This window comes from Gopherus flavomarginatus (assembly GCF_025201925.1).
Source record: "Gopherus flavomarginatus isolate rGopFla2 chromosome 11 unlocalized genomic scaffold, rGopFla2.mat.asm SUPER_11_unloc_1, whole genome shotgun sequence".
NCBI classification, from domain to species: domain Eukaryota; kingdom Metazoa; phylum Chordata; order Testudines; family Testudinidae; genus Gopherus; species Gopherus flavomarginatus.
The window spans coordinates 1,483,166-1,497,992 of record NW_026114602.1 but is presented as its reverse complement, the minus strand read 5'-3'; the positions used below and the strand labels follow the sequence as shown (position 1 = coordinate 1,497,992).

The window sequence follows — 14,827 nt, the reverse complement described above, 5'->3', positions numbered from 1 at the left end:
CATCCCATCACAACTATGATTTAGACCAACTGAGTAGCTTTGTTTTTAAGAAAACTCATTTTATCCAATAAGACAGAGAGCATGTTATAATGTATGAATTTAAAAGACTCAAAGCTGACAGGTACTGAATGTAATGAAGTTCTTGTAAAAGAGTAATGGAGTAAGAAACATTAAGAGCAATAACAACAAATGATAAATAATCACAGGAAAATCATGAGTTGGACATCAACAGTCATAGACATAAAAAGAGGCATGAAAAACTGGCATTGATTTTTCACTATCTATCTATCTATCTATCTATCTATCTATCTATCTATCTATCTATCTATCTATCTATCTAAAGGATCTTATTTTATCTATTGTATATGTAGTACACACAACGATGCACAAACATGGTTTAATAAATATAAGTAACTAGCTTTGGAGAGCTAGACACATTTGGATACTTGTGTGGATGAGAGACGAATGGCTCCATACAAAGCTACATGTTGAAGTGAATGGTTATATCCCAATTGTTATGATTAAAAGTTTAGCTCAACCTCTTCTCCCCACTTTGGTCTCTTACTTCAAACCCTTTGGTCTAAGCTTTGTGCTTATCCCTGTCTTAGGGTGGAATCATGTCATTCTCCATCTCTTAAACTGGGTCCCAACCATGATTTCTCCAACTGTGTTTGGTACCTGCAGTTCTTCCCACAGGAGTTGTGACCAGTAGTATGTTGAGTGACTAGACATCTTCACCATGCAAAGTGTGATTTATTTACCACAAGAGGAAGAAAGCATAGCATAAGAGAAAATATGAGCACTTCCAGATGGATCACTGCAGTAGTTCGATGGAATCAAAATTTGGCCTTATTATTCAGACTTAGTTTCGGAACCATTTTAATATCTTTCTCTTCCAAATACCTTTGTATCATAGGAAGAACAATACAGTATTTATTTATTTTAATAAATTTAAATAAATAGAAGCAATGCATGGAGTTATATAAGGCTATAGGTGCCCTAACACATCATACATGACACAGTAAAATCCCATCAGCATTAAAATCATCACTTGAACAAACACCTGCAGAAACTTTTTTTCAATTCTTCATCAATGGGGGAAGCAAACATCAAATCTCTCAGAAAACCTCATCAACATGATGATGACATTGACATCTTGAATAGATGAGATAATAAATGGATACCACCATTTAGTCATACATACTCCACCCTCCCAAGCTCCTTCCTCTCCAAAAAAAGCCATCTGGAACAAAGAAACAAGTCAACACATTAATCAACAAAATCAAACAAAATGACAAAGAAACTAGCAAACACACAAGCTAAAGCTCTCATACCTCAGGCACAATTTTAATCCCAAAAAAGAAGAAGAGCCACAGACTTCATGAAGTCCCTTAGTGACTTAGATATAGCTGTTGATATTCTGTGCGGTGACAGTAGACCGATAAATCCCTATGACAGATAGATAGGTGCATACGTAAGTAGATTCTGATCTTATGTATACTGGTGTAATCTTATTCTAACTCATATGACTTCATTGAAACTAGTCCAGATTTCATGATTTCATCAACAGATTGCACCTTATGCTCTCAAAGAGACAAATTTGTCATCAGTTCATTATATCTACAAAGAAATTCACAACAAAATCACAGTCAAGTTACAGGGATGGACATTTTAAGTCTTGGTGAATAACTTCCACACAATCAGTTTCTTCAATGCAGCTTTGATCTCCTTGTTCCTCATGCTGTAAATGATCGGATACATCACTGGAGGCACCAGGGAATAGAGAACACCCACCACAACTTCCAGACCTGATGCTGAGCTGGAGGTGGGTTTCAGGTAGGCAAAGATGCCAGTGAAAACCATCAAGGAGACCACAGTGAGGTGAGGCTGGCAGGTGGAGAAGGCTTTATGCCGGCCCTGCTCAGACAGGATTCTCAGCACAGTTCTGAAGATCTGAACATAAGACACAATTATAAAAACAAAGAAGTTTAAACCTATAAACACACCTAAGGCAATACCCCCAACTTCACTGAGGTACGAGTCAGAGCAGGTGAGCTTGAGTAGTTGGGGGATTTCACAGAAGAACTGGTTGATGACATTGGACTGGCAGAAGGGTAATCTGAAGGTGTTCCCAGTGTGAAGGGCAGAGTAGACAATACCAGTAATCCAGGCACTGGCTGCCATTTGGCTGCAAGCTCTCCTGTTCATCACTCTCTCATAGTGCAGTGGTTGGCAGATGGCGACATATCGGTCATATGTCATGATGGTGAGTAAGGCAAGATCAGTTGCAGTGAAGAGGAAAAAGAGAAAGACTTGAGTGACACATCCAGGATAAGAAATTACCCTGGTGTTCACGAGGGAATTGGCCATGGATTTGGGGATGGTGACGGAGATGGAGCTGAGGTATGAGATGGACAGATTCACCAGGAAGAAATACATGGGGGTTTGAAGATGGGAGTTGAAGGCTATTGCTGTGATGATGAGAAGATTCCCCATCAGGGCTGCCAGGTAAATCACCAGGAACACCACGAAGTGCAAAATCTGCAGCTCCCGAAAGTCAGAGAATCCCAGAAGAAGGAACTCGGTCAGGGTGGTTTCGTTGGACATTTTCTTTCTCAGTTCATTGTGTGATGGCTGTAGAGGGAAGAATAAAGACAGTGGGGGAATTACAGTGACAGAGGGAGTGGCCCTGATTTCCTGCAACAATATAATGTGAGTGTCAACAATGCACAGCACTCGTTACTGCAATTAACTAAGATTGGTGAGTTATCATATGAATGTAAATAGGTGCAGCTCCCTTAAAGTCAATGGAGCTTTATCAGTTTGCATCATCTGAAGACCTGGCCCTATGAAATTGCTTAACAAAATGCTGTGTGAAGGATGGAGCAAAGTACAATCTCAGTTGAACATTTCTAACCAAGATGGATCCCCTATTGCTACAAACAGCAGCCCCTGGACTTGGGCAACACTGCCTGATATCCTCTTTTCGTGGAAATAGGAGATGGACTTGGCATTGTGTATGACAGTTCGCCTGTAACCAGGGCTGGTGCAAGGATGTTTCACGCCCAAGGCAAAACTTCTACCTTGCGCCATCCCCCATCCCCGAACCCCGGCCATGAGGCACCCCCCCCAGGGGCATCTCCACCTCTCCTCCCTGAGGCTCCCTCCCTGTGGCAGATCCCCACCCTCTGCCCTGAGATTCCCTCCCCACTCTAACTCACTCCTGTTCCACCTCCACCCCGGGCACACAGTCGCTGCTTCACTTTTCCCGCCTCCCAGGCTTGGGGCGCCTAAGCTGGGAGGTGGGAGGAGTGAACCAGCCACAGCATGGTTGAGGAGGAAGCAAGTCAGGGGTGAGCTGGGATGAGGAGTTCCCCTGTGTGCCACCCCCCACCCCTTACTTGCTGCAGGCGGCCCTCTTCGCGCTTCCCAGCCCCAGCTCCCTCCGGCTGCCGCGGTCGCTGCCAAAGAAAATGCTGCCCCCCAAATTCACCTAGGTTGCCTAAATGGTTGCACCGGCCCTGCCTGTAAAAATTTTACTGCAACACCACGTAGATAGCCAGGTGCATGCAAACGTATTGATTTATGTCTCCGAATACTGACTGCATTTCCATCTCTGTGTACCGATGGGCTAGCAGCAACGCTCTGCTACTTCTCTGCTGTGTCATTTTCCTCTGTTACTTTAAGGGTGTGAGGGTCAGTGGCCATAAGGAGACTTGGGCTTTATTCTTGCTCTGCCACTGACCTGCTCTGTAACTTTGGGCCAGTATCTTCCCCTCCCTGTGCCTCCGTTTCCCCTCCTTCCACTTCTCTGCCTTGTCTTCTTGGACTGTGAATTCTTTGGCGGATGAGCTGTGTCTTATTAAATGTATGTTCACTGCCCCCATTTACAACATTTCTGTTTAGCAGGCAGCACTGTGGGACAGCGCATACAGCGCTAGAGCAGAATATCTCAGTTCTAATCCCATTGACATCTTCTATGTCCTTGGGCAGGGATAAGAGAGACAGGCTTTGGCTGGGGACTTCAATTCACTGTTCTCTATCTGAGGCACTAGTATGTTTAATACCCATGCTCTTGGCTGCCAACTTTGCTGCTTACTCAGTTTTGCCATTCTACAAGTGTCCCTTTGAAACAGAAATAAACCCAGTTACAATAGAGTGACTGGGTTAAAACTGTACAATTATTGGACTATATCAGTGTTCCTACCCCTGTTGAAATCTACAAGTCCAATCTGGGGTATGCAGACACTTTCAGTTTAAATTATTTCAAAGGAAAACTGGATTTTAAACTGAGACATGTTCCAAGGAAGTCTCTGCTATTCTTGAAAAACAACTTATGTACTGGAAAAGTCAAAACATTTCTTTTTTTTTTTAATTCTGTGACAATGTTTCAGTTTTAAGCAGTTTACCTGAAATTGTCCGGTTCTCAATGAACAAAAAGAAAAAAAAGCTTTAGTTTTTACAATTTCTATGAAAAGTCAACTGTTGTCTCCTAGGGGAAAAAAGAAAAGACTCTGAAGAGCTCTAAAAATATTTAAATGTAACCCTTCTGCCTCTCTGAGTTAGCAGCAACAGCGGCTGGGTTCAGTACCCAGGGGTTCCGTTTCAATAACACAATGCATAACTTGCTCGACCCCCCACCCAGTGACCTGGGACACTTACATACCACCCCCCTGGGCGCCTCTAGGAGGCAATAATTCCTCTCTCGCAAACACGGAGTCTGAGTGTAGCAAATTCCTTTTAATAAAGGCGGGAAACAATGCGGCATCACATTGGAGAATCATCACAAACAGGATTATAACACAAACCATAAGCAAAAAACCACCTCCAAGTACGTTTGGCAATGCCCTTTCCCCCTTAGGATCTTAAGTCCAATCACCCCAAAGTCCAACAACCTGAAAGTCTCTGGTCAGTACCACTCCAGAGTTCAAAAGTTTATCTGCAGAGTTTTACCCACCAGGCCTGCGTGGAAATGGGGCTTAGGGCACACAGGGTGTTAAGGGGCACCTTACGTGGGCCAGGGCCAACTGCTCCACTTCTCTGTGGAGTTCTGCTGCAGCCTTTCTCCATGACCAGCTCCACTACACCAGCTGTGCCACTCCTCCAGCCAACCCGTGAGCCACACCAGCCATCCCCACAAACCACTCCACTTCGCTCACTGTTCCATGGGTTGCTCCAACATGCTGCAAACTGCTCCACTCTGCCAGCCTCTTAGCGATAGGTCTTCAGGCTCCTCCACTAGTTAACACAGTACTCAGTGATCTCAGCTCAGCTCTTTTAGTGATTTCAGCTTGCAGTAGGGGAGCCCCAGTGCTGGTGCATCATTGGCCCAACATGAATTCAGCTCAGCCGCCTCTAGATGGACTCCTAATGGAATTAAAATTAGCTCTATTCTTTAAGAGTGGAGAGAGGAAGACGTGCAATTGGTGTTCCAGGCCCTCAAAAGGGGCCCACACCATCAGGTACAGACACCAGTCACCAACTTCTCTCAACTCACTGGGTTTTAGAACCCATGTCCCTTGTCTAGCAAGACCTACTTAATTGAAGTTGAGTCATCTCTGTCATAAAGTAGTCTCAGAGTTCCTCATTCACATAATCAGGGTGACAACACTTTATTCCTCTTGCCCCAATAACAAAGAAATTGGGGATCCCAGAGCTGTCAAAATAACCATCCCAGGCTGCCGTGGACTATGCTAAGTGGGGTGAGTGTGTCAATGCAAATACCTGAAATTCCTTTCCACACTCCCTGAAATTATTTCCACACTCCCCATAATTCACCACCAGATGTCAGGGTAGAGCTCATCCTGACTCTGCTTACATAAATATAATGATATTTAATTGCACATAGCAAACTAACTGTGTTGTCTCTGTGGAATATACTTTAATTTGTGATGCATTTGAGGCTCCACCATGAGGATTCTTCAATCATTCCCTGTTTGTGTACCTGTCAATAATGCCCCATTACTGATTTATCCAGCTGCTGTTTCTCTGCCTCTTCACCATATTTCCTGTGATGCTGGGTCTTTCTGCAGTTCCCAGAAGACAGGGACCCACTCCACAGATGGGAGCTCCCTCCTCTCCTCCTCAGACAGACTTGGTTGTGGGGTGAAGCCTCTCCAAGCTGTACAACAAATCACAGCTTCTGCACTCTTCAAACATGGAAACAACTCAGTATGTGGTTGTTGGATGCTGAACTCCCACTGAATGTCTGTCGGAGTTTCATGTCAAACATGATCACAGCTCAGTATGTGCTTGTTCTGCGGCTAAATAACTGAACCCAGAATTCAGGGCTGTGAGCCCAGCTCTGATCTAATTTCAGGAGCAAACCACCCAGACATTCTGCCCTAGTTGATCCTAACTCCACATAGGGGGCACAGCACCTGTCCTGGATCTCACACGATTGCAGCATGCCTGGAAGGACTCTTGGCTATAGAAAAGGCAGAACTGATGCCCCACATGAGTCTGAAGGAGATTGAAGAATAGAATATATATTTGTAACTCAGACATGCTCACAACAGCTCAGAGCCCAGTGGCCTCAGCTCCCCAGCCAGCCTGGAATAGCCTGGTCCTTCATTAATGCCATATAATTAGCTCTGAGAGAGCAGAAATATTTTCCCCCCTATGTTGTATCACGAGCTCTTGGGATGCAGCCATCAATGGAACCCACAGCTCAGGCTGCTCGGTCTGTTTGATGTTGGTCACAAAGATGCAGGCAGAGGCAAACACTAAAAGCTCAGTGCAACGTCCTCAACTCATGTAAACTGATACAATTTTGAATAATTAGGGCTCTTTAAGCAAAGTGGAGAGGTGGCCTTTTGATTTCAGTGGAGATTCTTAGATTTACATTAGCTGGGGATCTGGCTCTAAGACATCCATGGAAATATGTCCGTTTTCAGCAGCTGGGGAATCTGGCTTCATTAACTCTCCTGGTGCTACTGCAGATCTACACCAGTTGGGGATCGGGCCCATAAACAGTTTCAAATCCATATTCTTTGCCTGCGAATCTGATCTGAGGAGACCAAAGTTCCAAACCCGTCTGCACTTTCTTGGTCTTTGATGCAGGGGATTAATTGCAAGGATGGAACTTTTAATGGTTACAGAGTGGTTAATTCCTACTGGGACAGAACTGGGGAGGAATTCAGTGTTGCAGAGATCTTCTCTACCTGATTTTCAGCTTATCTGAAGATCTGGCTCAGGATGTGGCCTGATAAAATAAAGTATGAAGGATGGACAAAGCATACTCAAACTCACGAATTCTAGCCAAGATGATCCCCCTCTTAGTCAGACAGCAGGCTGCAAACTTGAATGTAGAAGTAAGATACTAAATTGCTAATGGTGCAAGATTTCCACTTTCCAAGGAAATATGATATGGACTCACAAAGCATCCCATATGACAGCTCAGTTGTAAAGATTAAACTGAAACACCACACAAACAGCCTGCTGCCTGCTTCCAAAACTGATTTGTGGCACCAGATCCCAGCTGCATTTCCATCTCTCTGTGATGAGGGGCTAACAGCATTACTCAGCTAATTCTCTCTTGTGTCATTTGCCACTGTGACCTTCTGTCTGTGCTATGTGGGTGGCCATCAGGAGATTGATTTCTATTCCTGGTTCTGCCATTGACCTGCTGTGTGACATTGGGTTGGTCACTTCTCCTGCCTAAGCCTCTGTTTTCCCTCCATCCCTTTCTCTGCTCTGTCTACTTTGGGTTTAAAATCTCTGGGGCATTGGCTGTGACTTACTATGTCGGTGTACTGTCTGTTTAGCAGGCATCAGTGTGGGACAGAGGATATGGTGGTAGAGCAGGAGAGCTGGGGTCTAGTCCTGCTGCCCTCCTCAATGTCCTTGGGTAGAGATAGGCTTTGGCTGGGGGCTCCAGCTGTCTGTGCCTAAGTCTAAAAGTGTCTGCATGTGTAACGCATACTCTGTGGGTATCAGCTTTGCTCTTTACTTTACGATTGCAATAGAGTGAATGGGTTTGCAATTTTGGTGTTATTGGAAAATATTAATGTTAGCATCCTGGTTTAATTATAGATTTACAATCTGGGCTAAATTTTCAATCTGTTTCCAATCTGTTTGTTTTCAATCTAAGTTTCCAATCCATTTAAATTATTCCAAAGGAAAACTGAATTTTCAAATGAAAATATTTTCCTGCAAAGTCTTTGTTATCCATAAAAACAACATATGTATTGGCAATATCAAAGCTTTTAAAAAACAATTGTGATTTTTTTCCAGATTTCAGCACTTTTAAACAGCAGTTGTTTGGTTATTGATGCACAAAACCAAAAAATATTTTGGTTTCCATAAATTCTATAAAAATGATTTTTATGCTAAGAAAAGATGAGCTCTAGATGTTTTATTAAATGACTGTAAAAGTCTTAGAGTTTCAATGTAATTCATAGTTCTATTATTACATTTCCTCCAGTGTATTAAACATCAAATATATTGACTGAAATAGAAAACTTACAGTGTTGGTCTTTGTGGAATGTTTCCCAGCCTGATAAGCATTTGACAGTCCACTGCCAGGATTCTCAGTCATTGTCTGTCTCTATATCTCTCAATAATGCCTCTGCCACTGTGTTATCCAGTAGCTGTTTCCCTGCCCCGTCACCATATTCCCTCAGAGGCTGGGTCTCTGCGGTTCCCGACAGATAGGGACCCACTCCACAGATGACCACTCTCTGCTCTCCTCCTGGGGCAGGCTTGGTTGAGAGGTAAAGGACTAAATAGGATGGGCGATTGAAAGACTCTCTCAACTCTAGAGCTGATCCTGGGATGTGTGGGATTCAGATATGATCTCTTCCCAGGATGTACCTGCCATGGGGTGAAATAGCTGAATCTGGTCTCCAGGGCTAATGCCTAGCTCTGATCTCACCTTGGGAAGAAAACACCCTGATAACCAGCCAAACCAAACCTAACTCCCCTGTCATAAACAGATAGCTAAGGGTTAATGTACTTTTAACTGAAACACCTGACCAGAGGACCAATCAGGAAACAAGACTTTTTCAAATCTGGGTGGAGGGAAGTTTTGGGTGTGAGTTCTTTGTTCTTTGTCTTGTGTCTGACCCTCTCGGCTCTGAGAGTGATTTTTCTACCTCCGGGTTTTCTAATCTTCTGTTTCCAAGTTGTAAGTACAAGGATAGTAAGACAATAGGTTTATATTGGTTTTTTTTGTATTTACATGTGTCTAGTTGCTGGAGTGTATTCTTTTTGGATAAGGCTGTTTATTCATTTTTCTTTTAAGCAATTGACCCTGTACATTGTCACCTGGATACAGAGACTACGTTTAATGTCTTTTTCTTTCTTTTTTATATAAAGCTTTGTTTTTAAGACCTGTTGGAGTTTTTCTTTAGTGGAGACTCCAGGGAATTGAGTCTGCAGCTCGCCAGGGAATTGGTGGGAGGAAGAAGTCAGGGGGAAAATCTCTTTGTGTTAGATTTACTAAGCCTGACTTTGCATACCCTCTGGGTGAGGGGGGGAGAGAGATTAGCTCTCTCGGTACTTGTGTTTCCAGGACTGGAAGCAGGGAATCTCCCAGGGTCGTCCAGGGAGGGGAGCCTGGGAGGAAGTAACCAGGAAACAAGGGGAGAGGGTTATTTCCCTTTGTTGTAGGACTCAAGGCATCTGAGTCTGGGGGTCCCCCAGGGAAGGTTTTGGGGAGACCACAGTGAGCTAGGCACTGTATAATTCCTGGCTGGTGGCAGCTTTACCAGGTCCAAGCTGGTAACTAAGCTTGGAGGTTTTCATGCTAACACCCATATTTTGGAGGCTAAGGTCCAGATCTGGGAAGAAATGTTATGACAAGATGTGCAGCATTGTGGGAAAGATAGAATCCAGAAGCCAGTAGGAATATATATTTTTCTTTTCTCTGCTAGGGGCTTTTAAGCAGAGAGGGTTTGGTTTTAAAAGGAACCAGAGAGAAATTTTTTTTCTGTTCTCTCCTGGCAGTAGCTTGCATATTAAGCAAGGAACCATTAAGGAACTATTAAGGGTCTTTTGTGAGACAATAGCACTCCCATTGGGAGTCAAGTACCCAGCACAATACACATGCAAATAAAGTGGTTTTTTTTCTGGTTTACTTTACATTTAAAAGATTAGCTAGAGGAAGAAAGGGAAAAAGGCACTGTTGCTAGGCAGACCCCAGGAGGCAACAGAGCCAGCAGTTCAGACAATAAACACCGGAGGGCACCCCAACACAAGAAAACAGAAACCATGACTTCTAAGGCAAAAATGGAGGCCGAAGGACAAATCAAAGATGCTGAGCACAGGCGAGATATGGAAAAAAAACTACAAGAGATGGAGCTGAGGGAAAGAGAAAAAGAGGCTACTCACAGGAGAGTGTTGGAACTCCTGAGGGAAACCCACTGGCAGGCCCTGGAATTAGAAAAGGCTAAGCAACAAAACACAGCCAATCCTAACAACCCTTCGCCAATACTTGTTCCACAGCACAGGAAATTTCCCACCTACAAGACAGGTGATGACACCGAGGCCTTCTTGGAAAATTTTGAAAGAGCCTGTCTTGGGTACAGCATCTCTGAAGACCAGTACATGGTAGAATTGAGGCCACACCTCAGTGGACCTTTAGCAGAGGTGGCAGTTGAAATGCCTAAGGAGAAAATGCATGACTATAAACTTTTTCAAAGCAAGGCCAGATACAGAATGGGGATAACCCTGGATCATGCCCGTCGGCATTTCAGAACCCAAAAGTGGAAACCAGATGTGTCATTTCCCAAACACGCCTACGACGTTGGAAAGAATTATGAGGCCTGGATATCAGGAAACAATGTTACATACTTAGACAAACTGCACCTCCTCATACAAATGGAGCAGTTCTTGGTGTTCCTGAGGACATAACACGGTACATACAAGATGGAAAACCCAAAAATCTCACCGAGGCGGGTGAAATTGGAGCCAGATGGATGGAAGTGCCAGAAAGCAAAAAAGCTACTGTCAAGAAGAACGAATACCCCCGATGGCACACTGCCAATAAACCCTACAACCGAGGGCAGCCAAAGACCCCACCTGCAACCCAAGGAAAGCCACAGACACCCTATTCTTCCACCTCAAAAGTCTCCAGTAACCCACCTCGACCCAGTGACCAGTCAGCTGGAAGATGCTTTAAGTGTAATGAACTGGGACATATAAAGGCCAACTGCCCAAAGAACGCCAACCGAGTGCAGTTCATTACACCACCATCACCCAAAAGATCCCCAGGCCCAGATGCCTCTCAAATACCCTTGGAGCGAAAGGAAATTTTGAGAGTGGGCGGAAAGAAGGTTACTGCGTGGAGAGACACGGGGGCACAAGTGTCAGCTATCCACCAATCCTTCGTAGACCCCAAATCTATCAACCCAAAGGCCCAAGTGACAATTTACCCCTTCATGTCACAAGCTGTAGACTTGCCTACAGCTAAACTGCCTGTCCAGTACAAAGGCTGGTCAGGAAGGTGGACTTTTGCAGTCTATGACAATTATTCCATCCCCATGCTACTGGGGGAAGACTTGGCCAACCAGGTGAAGCGGGCCAAGAGAGTGGGAATGGTTACATGCAGCCAAACCAGGCAAGCTTTCGAACCCATTCCTGTTCCTGAGCCGTCCACAGACGCCCCGTCTGTGTTACCAGAGACCCAGACAGAGGTAGTGGATCCGGATTCCATGCCAACTACTGAAACAGCCACAGCACCTCCAGTCCCAGGCCTGGAACTGGAACAGCAACCAGCACCAGCAATTGCAACCACATCTTCAAACTCAATGCCAGAGGGCGCCAGCGAGCCAGAACTGGTAGAATCAACAGACAGCCATACCCAAAAGGCTCAGCCAGAGCCTGAAATACCCTCAGGTGCACCAGCGGAGAGCGGTTCACCAGCAACGGAAACAACCCCATCACCTACATCGCTTCCAGAGGGACCAATCCCAAGTCCACAGTCTGAGGAAGAACTGGTGACCCCAGCCTCAAGGGAACAGTTTCAGACTGAGCAGGAAGTAGATGACAGCCTTCAGAAAGCTTGGGCGGCGGCACGGAGCACCCCACCACCTCTCAGCTCTTCTCACCGATCCCGGTTTGTTATAGACCAAGGACTTTTATACAAGGAGATTCTTTCTGGTGAACACTGGGAAGAATGGCAGCCGCAAAAAACAGTTGGTGGTTCCAACTAAGTACCGGGGGAAGCTTTTAAGCTTAGCCCATGATCATCCCAGTGGCCATGCTGGGGTGAACAGAACCAAAGACAGATTGGGGAAGTCCTTCCACTGGGAGGGGATGGGCAAGGATGTTGCCAAGTATGTCCAGTCTTGTGAGGTATGCCCAAAAGTGGGAAAACCCCAAGACCAGGTCAAGGCCTCTCTCCAGCCACTCCCCATAATTGAGGTCCCATTTCAGTGAGTAGCTGTGGATATTCTGGGTCCTTTCCCAAAAAAGACACCCAGAGGAAAGCAGTACGTACTGACTTTCGTGGACTTTGCTACCCGATGCCGGAAGCAGTAGCTCTAGGCAACACCAGGGCTAACGCTGTGTGTCAGGCCCTAACGGACATTTTTGCCAGGGTAGGTTGGCCCTCCGACATCCTTACAGATTCAGGATCTAATTTCCTGGCAGGGACCATGCAAAAACTGTGGGAAACTCATGGGGTGAACCACTTGGTTGCCACCCCGTACCACCATCAAACCAATGGCCTGGTGGAAAGGTTTAATGGAACTTTGGGGGCCATGATAGGTAAATTCATCAACGAACACTCCAATAATTGGGACCTAGTGTTGCAGCAGTTGCTGTTTGCCTACAGGGCTGTGCCACATCCCAGTTTAGGGTTCTCACCATTTGAACTTGTGTATGGCCACGAGGTTAAGGGGCCATTACAGTTGGTGAAGCAGCAATGGGAGGGGTTTACGTCTTCTCCATGAACTAACATTCTGGACTTTGTAAGCAACCTACAAAACACCCTCCGACACTCTTTAGCCCTTGCTAAAGAAAACCTAAAGGATACTCAGGAAGAGCAAAAGGCCTGGTATGACAAACATACCAGAGAACGTTCCTTCAAGGTAGGAAACCAGGTTATGGTCTTGAAGGCACAACAGGCCCATAAGATGGAAGTATCGTGGGAAGGGCCATTCACGGTCCAAGAGCGCCTGGGAGCTGTTAACTACCTCATAGCATTTCCCAATTCCTCACTGAAGCCCAGAGTGTACCATGTTAATTCTCTCAAGCCTTTCTATTCCAGAGACTTACAGGTTTGTCAGTTTACAGTCCAGGGAGATGATGCTGAGTGGCCTGACGGTGTCTACTACAACGGAAAAAAAGACGGTGGCGTGGAAGAGGTGAACCTCTCAACCACCCTGGAATGTCTGCAGCGGTGACAAATCAAGGAGCTATGCACTAGCTTCGCCCCATTGTTCTCAGCCACCCCAGGATGGACTGAACGGGCATACCACTCCATTGACACAGGTAATGCTCACCCCATTAGAATCCCACCCTACCGGGTGTCTCCTCATGCCCAAGCTGCTATAGAACGGGAGATTCAGAACATGCTACAGATGGGTAGAATCCTCTCATCTACCAGTACATGGGCATCTCCAGTGATTCTGGTACCTAAACCAGATGGGGAAATACGTTTTTGCGTGGACTACCGTAAGCTAAATGCGGTAACTCGTCCGGACAACTATCCAATGCCACGCACCGATGAGCTATTGGAGAAGTTGGGACGTGCCCAGTTCATCTCTACAATAGACTTAACCAAGGGGTACTGGCAAGTACCGCTAGATGAACCTGCCAAGGAAAGGTCAGCATTCATCACCCATGCGGGGGTGTATGAATTCAATGTCCTTCCTTTTGGGCTTCGAAATGCACCCGCCACCTTCCAGAGGCTGGTAGATGGTCTACTAGCAGGACTGGGAGAATATGCAGTTGCCTACCTCGATGATGTGGCCATTTTTTCAGACTCCTGGCCCGAACACCTACTACACCTGGAAAAGGTCTTTGAGCACATCAGGCAGGCCGGACTAACTGTTAAGGCCAAAAAGTGTCAAATAGGCCAAAACAGAGTAACTTACCTGGGACACCAGGTGGGTCGAGGAACCATAAACCACCTACAGACCAAGGTGGATGCTATCCAAAAGTGGCCTGTCCCAAAGTCAAAGAAACAGGTCCAATCCTTCTTAGGCTTGGCCGGGTATTACAGGCGATTTGTACCACACTACAGCCAAATCGCCGCCCCACTGACCGTCCTGACCAAAAAGACCCAGCCAAATGCAGTTAAATGGACTGATGAGTGTCAAAAGGCCTTTACCCAACTTAAGGCGACGCTCATGTCTGACCCTGTGCTCAGGGCCCCGGACTTTGACAAGCCATTCCTAGTAACCACGGATGCATCTGAGCGTGGTATAGGAGCAGTTCTCATGCAGGAAGCAATGGATCACAACTTCCATCCTGTCGTGTTTCTCAGCAAGAAACTGTCTGAGAGGGAAAGTCACTGGTCAGTCAGTGAAAAGGAATGCTACGCCATTTTGTACGCCCTGGAAAAGCTACGCCCATATGTTTTGGGGACGGCGGTTCCAGCTACAAACTGACCATGCTGCACTAAAGTGGCTTCATACTGCCAAGGGGAACAACAAGAAACTTCTTTGTTGGAGTTTAGCTCTCCAAGATTTTGATTTTGAAATTCAGCACATTTCAGGAGCTTCTAACAAAGTAGCTGATGCTCTCTCTCATGAAAGTTTCCCAGAATCCAGTAGTTAAAAAGTGTTCTTAAAATGAAAAATCTGTTAGGCACTGTATAATTCCTGGCTGGTGGCAGCTTTACCAGGTCCAAGCTGGTAACTAAGCTTGGAGGTTTTCA

General features: G+C 45.5%; 1 pseudogene; it reads right to left on the bottom strand.

Annotated features, from left to right (window-relative positions):
* Positions 1-1,671: 1,671 nt before the first annotated feature.
* Positions 1,672-8,508, bottom strand: LOC127040905 (olfactory receptor 14A16-like; annotated as a pseudogene).
* Positions 8,509-14,827: the final 6,319 nt, after the last annotated feature.